The sequence below is a fragment of the Rutidosis leptorrhynchoides genome, chromosome 2, assembly GCF_046630445.1.
Source record: "Rutidosis leptorrhynchoides isolate AG116_Rl617_1_P2 chromosome 2, CSIRO_AGI_Rlap_v1, whole genome shotgun sequence".
Classification (NCBI taxonomy): domain Eukaryota; kingdom Viridiplantae; phylum Streptophyta; class Magnoliopsida; order Asterales; family Asteraceae; genus Rutidosis; species Rutidosis leptorrhynchoides.
This window is the reverse complement of record NC_092334.1, coordinates 482,311,913-482,322,986: the sequence shown is the minus strand read 5'-3', so window position 1 is coordinate 482,322,986 and position 11,074 is coordinate 482,311,913.

Here is an 11,074-nt window from a genome sequence, read left to right as displayed (position 1 = left end):
TTGGATTGCTTATCATGTTGGTATGGTTTATTTTATGTAAATATTAATCTCATAAGTATAAAACGATCGGAAAAATCCGGGTCGTTACAACATACGCCTCAACCCTCTTCTTCTTAAACACACCAACTGGCTACGGAAATTATGGGTTATAGCTATGGAGGTGATGGGTATGGTTCATGGGTATGCTCGTGCGAGAATAAATATTTAGATGTATCCAACTCTTTAATATCTTCATAATAAATTCATCATCATCCTCCATAATCTAACATCTTAATTATCTAACCTCCTCATAAATCATTATGTATCATTATCAATCGGTGATCATTCATTCATCATGGAATCATCTATATCTTGTGTATCATTATCTTAATCAGTATTTTAATTAGTATTTTCTTTCCTCTATCATAAATTTCAATCCTCTACAATTAATCGAACTCGTTGGCCCATCAATCATATTCATACGTCTCAAGCATTTTTCTAATTCATAACCGTAACAAACCCTTGTCCAAATGGTTTAAATTCGTCAATTTAAAAGGTAACATCATGGTGGGGTTTGCTTGTTATTAAAATTCGACTAGTGTTCCAATCATTTTGGTGTAATCAACTTAACCACTCCACTTTTTATTAGCACTCACATGCTATACTATTTCCTTCAAATTAGACGGCCAACCTTTGAACAACAATCACTTATATAGTAGTTAAATCACTCTTCAATCACCATGTAATTGATTTAATTTTGTTGGCCATTAAAGAAAAAGAAAACCACAAAAGAACTTGCCTACTACTTTTACCAATTATTTCGGCCAAAGTAAAAGAAAAAGATGTGGCCCAATCGATCCATCTCATCTTATTCTATATCCTTTATTAGTCAAGTTGTACTTTAGATTTTTGTAGTGGTAGGGTTTATTTGAAAACAACAACCACTTCATTTCCCTTGTTTATTAACACTTCGATAGGTATGATCGTAAATATAAATATAACTGCATCAAAGGTCGCTTACAGTGGTGTTTGATTGATGGTTTGAGGTGTTGATTTGTAGCTGTAAATCGTATCTTGTTTGATCGAGCTAGGTGCATCACAAAAGGTGGTTAAATGGAAGTGGTGGTGGTTTATAATCGTGCATAGAAATAGCATGTTTCGTGGGTTTTCTTGTAGAACAGAAGGTTTGGTTTTTGTCGATGGGGTTCTCAGCCTGCAACCGTAACATAGACGTGTGCAATTAGTAGCAGTTGGTGATATTAGAATGATGTTGTCCAGTTGAGATAAGAGGCAGAGGTGGTTTGGTTGTTCATGGTGTGATGTGGTGGTGAGGTGATGGTTCCCGAAGGGTTTTCATGGTGGTTAGTGGTTTCATTTTGGACTGGAAACAGAAACAAGAAAGCCCCGTAACAGTAGCTGTAGCAGCAGTAAGTAATGATGGTAAAGTAATGGTTATTTAAGGGTTGATGGGTGTCGAGAGTGAGGTTGATAGGGTAGCCGGTTGGTGTGTTTAAGAAGAAGAGGGTTGAGGCGTATGTATCTGAGGTTGTGGGTTGAACAATAAGCAACAAAACAGTTGCAAACAAAGAAAACGAGTAGCAGTTCTCGATTGGTTCTAATGGTTAATGAGTTGTTCTTGGTGGGTTTGTGGTGTGTTTATAGTTGGAAGAACAAGAACACCCCTAGTATTAAATATATGGTGGTTTTAGTGGTAATGGTTTAACATAATAGAAAATAGGAGTGGTTGATTGTTACTTAATGGTAATGAGAATGTCGACCTTCAATGAAGACAACAGAAAGAAACAAAATCATAAAAGTTGAAGCTGACTTTTAACAGAATTTTGGAATTAAAATCGTACCCGTGATCACCTATATCAATTAGTTAGACGGATTGAATAGGAAGATCGTGACATCAAACAGAGTACATGAATATATGTATTTATATATGAAATATATCTGTTTCTTCATAATTATGTGGGGTATATCTTTTGTATATGTTATATTAATTTCAATAACTTAAGTTATTGATATAGATTTATTAATACATCCATTAATATTATAATTTTAAGTAGAATACTAATAATAATAATAATTGTATTAATAATAATAAATTTTTTTATTTTTTTTTAAATTCATACCAATAAAAATAAAAATAATAGCAATTAATATATTATTAATGATACTTATGATAATAATACTAATTAGATTAATATTAGTAATATTAATACTTATATATATCAAAATTTATTTATGTATTATCTATTGATATTAATAATATATCTATCATTGACTTAAATAAAATATTTTTATTATTCATGATACTAATAATATTATTAGTTATAATAACATAAATTTTACTGATAATGATAATAATATTAACAATATATACTTATCTATTTTATATATACACAATTGTTCGTGAATCGTCGAAGATAGTCAAAGGGTAATTGATTACATGAATATAGATTTCAAAACTTTCGAGACTCAACATTACAGATTTTGCTTATCGTGTCGGAAACATATAAAGATTAAAGTTTAAATTTGATCGGAAATTTCCGGGTCATCACAGTACCTACCCGTTAAAGAAATTTCGTCCCGAAATTTGATTGAGGTGGTCATGGTTGACAATAAATATGTTTTCATGACGAATATAAGTTGATAAATAGAGTTTTATCATTATTGGTTAATATAGATAAAACGATTCGATCGTGTGATGCGTACAAGTGAAGCTGTCACAAAAGATTGAGATAGAGATGTAACTTTTGACGTAGTCACTGTTGAATTCCGGAATTCAAGGGATTTAAAGAAAATCTTCGAAATCTAAAAGATTTGATTCTTCGGCGAATAAGGAATATTAAGATCTCTATAATTAAATACGGTGGTCTGCCTCGATTACTCTGTCTTATATTTCCATTATAAATTAAACTCTTCTGTTCCATTATTCTCACCATTCATATACTTTCTTTCATAGTTCATACATCCAAAAGATTGTGAAAATACTTAATCCAGTTCTGATCCTTGTTATTTTCCTGACAATCGTATCTGTCATTCTTCTATTTCAACTACCACCCGAGGAATCTGTTTACTTCTACTATGCTCTTGGGGTTATTATGTTTATCATACTCCCGTGTCTTTATATTGCTATCTGTATTAATGTACACGGTTTGTGATTTAATTGTTGTTGTTGGGCTTTATATTTTCCCTTATATTTCGGAGCTCTTTGCCTTTTTATTCTCTTCTCTACCTCTAGTAAAGCGAGTAATGGGCCAGAATTTGTAGGTATGGAGTTTCGAATGAACTTAACGTTCTAAGCAGAAAGAAACGTAATAGCACGATTTGATTTGTTATATTACCAGGCAAAGCGGACAATATTGTGGTCATGTTAAGCTGGGGTGTTACAGAATGGTATCAGAGCCACTCATGTGCCGTTGGGGGTGGTGGGGCAAACCTCATCGAGGACGATGAGTCCATAAGTGGGGGTGAATGTAACACCCTAGGCAAATCCCGCATCGCCCATGGACATGAGTGATCATGGGATTATAATGTAATACTCACGCTTAAATGACACAACGCGTTTTGGGACCACAGGCAGAGCAGATGTGTGAGTACGCTGCAGTTAAGCGTGCTCAGGCGAGAGCACTACCAGGACGGGTGACCTCCTGGGAAAGTGCTTCTCGTGTGTGGTCGCCAAGAAAAAGCCGTGCGCCTATCTATATAGGATTTGATTCTTCGGTGATTAAGGAAATTATGATCCTCTTCGATTTAATGCGATGATTTATCTCGATTTTTCTGTCGGATATTTCACTATAAATCCACCTCCTTCATTTCCTTTTAATTCACACCTTCTATTCTTTCTCCCTCAATTCTTACTTTAAAATTATTCGTCAATATGCTTCATCCAGTGCTGATTCTCGATATACTCCTCACTTTCATATCTGTCGTTCTTCTTTTTCATCTACCTCCGGAAGAATCTATTTACTTCTACTATACTCTTGGTTTTATAGTATTTTTAGTTCTCCCGTGTCTTTATATTGCTATATGCATCGATATATACGGTTTATAGTTTCTGGGTTGTTGTTGGGTTTTATATCTTCCCTTATATTTCGATGTCCCTGCTTCTGTCTTCTATAATCATTGTCATCCCCAATTAATGCTCTCTTTTATTTGCTGTGATTTATACCCCAATTTCTATTTCGGAGTTTTGTCCTTTCGTTTCTTCTTCTTGCGATTAAGCACCGCTTGTAATGGTCCAGAATTCGCATATATGAATTTCGGAATGAACATTGTTAATGTTCTAAGAAGGAAATTGTAATGGCACGATCTTGACTTGTCAAATTACTAGAATACCTCGGAAAAGGCTGAATCATCAAGAAATATTTTCTTGATATTTTAGAGGTTAAAGAGAATACAAGAGTCGTGTAACATAGCACATGATGACGTTATGATCTGTGAATCATCATGTTCTATTTAGAAACTCAACATGACTTACTGTAATATAATCACGTTGATCAAGTGTCATTATATTATACTAGTTCATGCTTCAGTTCCCAACACTACTTCAAAAATATTCCTATTTTAAATTCGAAAGTTTCAGAATTTAGAAACTAAAATAGTTTCTTTTATGATGTAATACAGACAGCACGAAGAGGTAAATAATTTCAGATAAGAATAATTATGGAAATATCTTCAGAAATATGGAGGTTATTTATAATGAAAGATACGATGATATCTTAAAATTTTTAATATCAGAGGATGATGAAGAATATTGTCCGTAAGGGTTTAGAGTCATGAGCAAGGTATTCGATAATGACTTCAGCAGACACGGAATCATTTAGATTCTTTGAAGGTAGATTTCGTCCTTGTGATTTATCCACAGCCTTCTTCATGGTTTGCTCAATCCGTATTTTTCAGTACCAAATCTTCTCTTTTTCTGAGCTTTGCCAACACACTACTCTTTATCATCAAACTTTTTACTGTTAAGATCGTTTATAGTTTTTGCTGCTTCATCAGTATTTCAAGAACTAGTTCACTGTTTAGGGTGTTTTTCAGAAACTTCACATTCAAAGTATATAAGTCCAGAAGATAGACACATATAATTGTTGGTGTAGACATGCTGCGAGATTTCAAAATACTGATTGCTAATTTCTGATGATTCGTATGGCAATTCTCGTTACAAGATGCAGATGAGTAAATGATGGGGTTTTGATAAATATAAAGATTTTTCGGAAAGTCAAAGATCAATGAAGTTGTTAATAAGTTTACTGCTAATGTGGCGAGATATGAAAGGTTCCCCGGTAATAATGATGAAGGGGTAATCATTATAATAAGGCTTATTCGAATGAACAATTGAAGTTGATTTGCTGGAGCTGTGACAAAACCGTCTATTTTTAGAAGGGATTGAAAAGTTATTTTAGCTAGTAAATGCCAAAAGGTCTGACATGGATACATGTTAAATTATGACTTTGGTTTCAAGAGTTTTTCAGGTACGTAACTGTGGATAATATGTGGTTGGATCATCATCTCAACTGTTCATTATTTGAAGTGTCTTCAGGTATTTCGAAGGGCTTGAACACATATTATAATCATTAATATACATACGATGTTCTAACATAGTTTTGAAGTTAAAGTATAGCTTTGAAAGATGTAAGAATCTAAGAGTGATGATACCGGTTATAACTTGAATTGAATTCGGCGATTTCAAAATCAGAATATGTACTTAGATTTTTGAATGAGTATGGTTGTTTTGATTTCTATAAAAGAATGTATATTTTTGTGAAAGTAGGGAGTATAATGGATGATTTGCTGAATCAGATTTGAAGAATGTAACATATTAATTGTGAATTTATATATCTCTCGGGTATTACCTACCCGTTAAAAAATATGTCACACTTAATATTTTGTACAAAAGAATTTTATTACAGTCTTTATGGAAATATATGTGTATATTTCTTCAGATGTAATATAGATTTAATGAGTTAATATTAAATTAAACTCACTTGATTTATGGTTAAGGCTAGGATAGATAATTTCTAAACTTTAGAAATTACATAATCGTCGTAGAATGTTTTCCCAATGAAGTTATGAATCAATACTTCATCGTTGTGGTATTCCTTAGTATCTACAGGGCATATGACGTCGATGCTCATGGGACAGATTGTGAAGTTGAGGTTTGCGATGCGGTTGTTGTTGGTGGTGGTAATGGTACTGTTGATGTTGTTGATGGTGGTACTAGTTATGTTGCTGGTGCTGCTGCTGGTGTTTGTAACCTTTGCACCATATTCTCCAAAGCCACTACCCGAGCGCGAAGCTCGTTGACTTCTTCAATTACACTGGGGTGATTGTCGGTTCGGACGAGCGGATAAATAAGATCTAGAATTTGGTGTAGTATATAATCATGACAAGATACTCTGGAAATGAGAGAGAAAATGGTTTTTCGGACAGGTTCGCCGGTAAGTGCTTCAGGTTCATTGCTAAGAGGACAATGTGGTGGATGGAAAGGATCGCCTTCTTCTTGTCTCCAATGATTAAGGAGGCTACGAACCCATCCCCAATTCATCCAGAATAGATGATGGCTGATTGGTTGATTCATTCCAGTCACACTGCTTTCGGAGCTTGAGTGGGATTCCATTTCGGAATCCGAGGAACTTGAACTGATGATGAATTCCATTTCGTACGATTTGATAAAGGATTTTTCGATACGAAATGATTTTCCGGCTATCGGGTGGTATTCTAACTACATAGAATATCTATATATATAGATCAAAAGATTTCATAGATTACGGAGGAATTTACGGAATATGTCAGGCAAAGTTTACGGTAACATGCTTTAAAGTGTCAACCAAAATGTTGGTGAGTTCATAGGTTTATCATAACAATCATTTCAATATATTAATAATATATTGAAATGATTGTTAATTTTATTAACAATTAATTTTATTATCTTACTGTAAATAATATAATTTTATTATATATATTTAATGTTAATATATATAATAAATCATTATTAATTATTAAATATTTAAAATATGATTATATATTATTTTTCAGTAACTATTTAAATTAATTAATTTTTAACAATATATAATTAATGTATATATAAATAATATATATAATTAATGTATATATTATTTATATATACATTAATTATATATATTTATAATTAAATATATATAATTAATGTATTTGAACGGGTTCATGTTTTACCCTCTGAAGTACACCAGATCAGGTGTGTTTAATATAACCTCGAAGTACTAAAGCATCCCATAGTCAGGATGGGGTTTGTCAGGCCCAATAGATCTATCTTTAGGATTCGCGCCTACCGTACATAGACAAGTAGTTTAATGTTACCAAGCTAAGGGTATATTTCTGGTTTAAACCCACGTAGAATTAGTTTTAGTACTTGTGCCTATTTCGTAAAACATTTATAAAAATAGCGCATGTATTCTCAGCCCCAAAAATATATATAAAAGGGAGCAAATGAAACTCACAATACTGTATTTCGTTGTAAAAATACATATAACGTCATTTAACAAGTGCAAGGTTGGACTCGGATTCACGAACGTATCAATATTGAGATTCAATATTGCAGGAAAGTACGTAGATGCAACGGAGATGATAAACACTAGATTGACCTCACGAGCATACCCATGAACCATACCCATCACCTCCATAGCTATAACCCATAATTTCCTTAGCTTCGACTCATTCAAAAAAACTATTTTGAAATCACTCGGACAGCACTCCGTCGTAATATTTTATGTATACTAATAATATCTTGAAATAATACAAAGAAAATATATATATGTAATTCGATTGAGAGAGTTTAGAGAAATATATTTTCAAGTTTCTATGAAATAATGAAACCTATTGAATTCTATTTATAACAGATTTTTGAATTATTAAAGTGAATTATTAAAATATGAATTATTAAAGTGAATTATTAAAGTATGAATTATTAAAGTATGAATTATTAAAGTGAATTATTAAAGTGAATTATTAAAGTATGAATTATTAAAGTGAATTATTAAAGTGAATTATTAAAGTTTGAATTATTAAAGTGAATTATTAAAGTATGAATTATTAAAGTATGAATTATTAAAGTATGAATTATTAAATTGAATTATTAAAGTATGAATTATTAAAGCAAAATAAAAGTAAAGTAAAGGTAAAGTTAAAGTATAGTAAAAGTATAAAACTATATACGTATAATACGCGTATAAGTATATATAATATTAATTTAAATCGTTATATATATTTAATAAAATAAAATATAAATATCGTTATCTTTATCATACTGGTTAAGTAATGAGTTGTCAAAAGTGGTTCTAGATATTTATAAAAGATATATACGTTTTAATAATAAAGTTCTTTTTAAACTGAAAACGTTTTTTGTACTTTTGAAACTAAATTAATAGAATATTATGGAAACCAATTCTCCACTAACTTTTGTCTAACTTTCGTAAATGACACTTTTTGTTTTTATTTATAAATAGCTTTACAAATTATTCTGAATATCGTTAAGAGGAATAGATTTTCTCAAATCATAGTGGACCTCTCAACAGAGACTTGTAATCATAATTCAATGTTTCTGATAATTCAATCATTTAATATATTTTTTTAATTTCATCAAAAATCATATTGAAACAAATACGTTCGTGTAAGGTATTATACGTTTAATACTTTATTAATATTCTCAAGTTATAATATATATATACATATACATATCTATTTATATATAACGGTTCGTGAATCGTCGGAATTTGGTCGAGGTTATAATGAATGTATGAACACAGTTTAAAATTCTTGAGATTTAACTTAACAAACTTTGCTTATCGTGTCGGAATAATATAAAGATTAAAGTTTAAATTTGGTCGGAAATTTCCGGGTCGTCACATATTGTTTATCATTTCTAGTGGAAAACTACCTGCTTATCATTCCTAAATCTAGACACGACTACCTGCACTTATTTGATAGATAGTGTATAGATAAATTCATATCTTAGCATAACTGCTAATTCATATCTTAGCGTATCTGTTACTGTAGACTTTATCTGACACGTTTCCTTAAATCCCTGCGTAATCTACGGGATCTTCTGTACTATGTATACGTATTCTATATAATTAGAATATCATTTGATATCCGAAATTCATTTCATACCAAAAACTCTTTATCTAACCGAGCAAAATGGAACTCACCGTTAGTTCAAGTCCCTCGGATTCCGATATGGAGTTTCACCTAAGCTCCGAAAGCAGCGTCACCAGAATGAAACACCCAGTCATCCATTCCCAATTCATCTGATGTGTTCGTAGTTGACTTAATTAATGGAGAAGAGAAGAAGGCGATTCTTTTCTTCCACCAACCGAATTCACCACTTGACGGAGAACCCGAAGCACTTACTGGCGAACCAGTCCGAAACACCATTTTCACCCTCAATTCCCAAATAACTCGCCACGATTATATTCTATCTACAATTCTAAACCTTATTCATCCGCTCATTCCGACCGACAATCATCCCGGAATAATGGAAGAAGTCAACAAGTTTCGCGCCCGAGTTGTAGCCTTGGAAAATATGGTGCAAAATGTATCAGCTTCAACAACATTACGTGCACCAATAGTACCATCAATAACAGCACCAGTACCATCAACAATCCATGCCTCAACATCTCATCCTATACCTCGAGTATAATTAGCATTCTACATATCGTTCTACATCATTTATCTTCGTTCTACGTGGTAATTATGTAACCTCTAATGTTTTAGAGATTATATATTCTCGTTCTATCAGGAAATCAAATGAGATTAATATCATATTAACTCATTAAATCCATGATTACATCTGAAGAAAATATATATGTATGTATATTTTCATAAAGATTGTAATAAAAAATTCTTTCGTACAAACTGTTAATGTTGAAAATATTTTAACGGGTAGGTAATACCCTAGGAATATTCAGATTTCACATTAATAAGTTACACTTTACATTCTTCGAAGCTGATTCAACAGTTGTTTACTATCCTACTTACATCCACCGATATACAAATCCGTTCACCACAGAATAACCATTTTCATTCAATTTCATATTTGAATTTTGACTTATCAGAATTCAACAAGTGGCATAATGAAGAAAATATTAAACAAAATAAAATTTGTTAGAAACAAACAAATTAACTATGAGAATTTTGTTAAGAATCCACGCTAACTGTTACTAGCTAATTGTTCCTAGCTAACAGATTACATTTTATTTATCGCAGTTTAATTATCGTAATTTACATTCTCGCAATTTTATTTATCGTCATTTAATTTCTGTTATTTACTTTACGCACTTTATTTATCGTCATTTAATTTCTGTTATTTATTTTTACGCACTTTAAATATCGGGACACGTATACAAGGTTTTGACATATCATATCGACGCATCTATATATATTATTTGGAATAACCATAGACACTCTATATGCAGTAATGCGGGAGTTAGCTATACAGGGTTGAGGTTGATTCTAAAATAATATATATACTTTGAGTTGTGATCGAGTCTGAGACATGTACACGGGTCACTATACGTATTAATTAATTCGAATATTATATATTAAATTATATATGAATTATTGGACTGTTAACTGTGGACTATCGAATGTGGACTAATGACATTGGACAATTAAAATGAATTAAAATATTGATTATAACATATGAAACTAAATAATTCTTCAAGGTTGCCACTTGATCTTATCTTAAACCTCATTTGAATCTTGACGATTCCAATCCATGTTCAAATCTTTCATGATTATTGAAAACACCTCGATTGAGAGAATGAACCAACCGCACTTCATCTACAAAAGAAAAGATTGATGCATATAGATATGCACCTGAAAAACTCTCGAAAACTGAGTAAACGTTTAACACGTAGCTGTGCTAATTCCTTTAGTGTTATTAGTACCCAAAATAACATTGCAGTTCTTCTTCAAAGTAGCCAATTTTGTCACAGCTTCAGCAAATCGATTTCGACTTTCCATTCGAAACAACCTTATTATAACCTTGATATATATGCGTGCTCTTTATTGTTATCGGGGAACCTTTTATATTATACCGTATTACCAT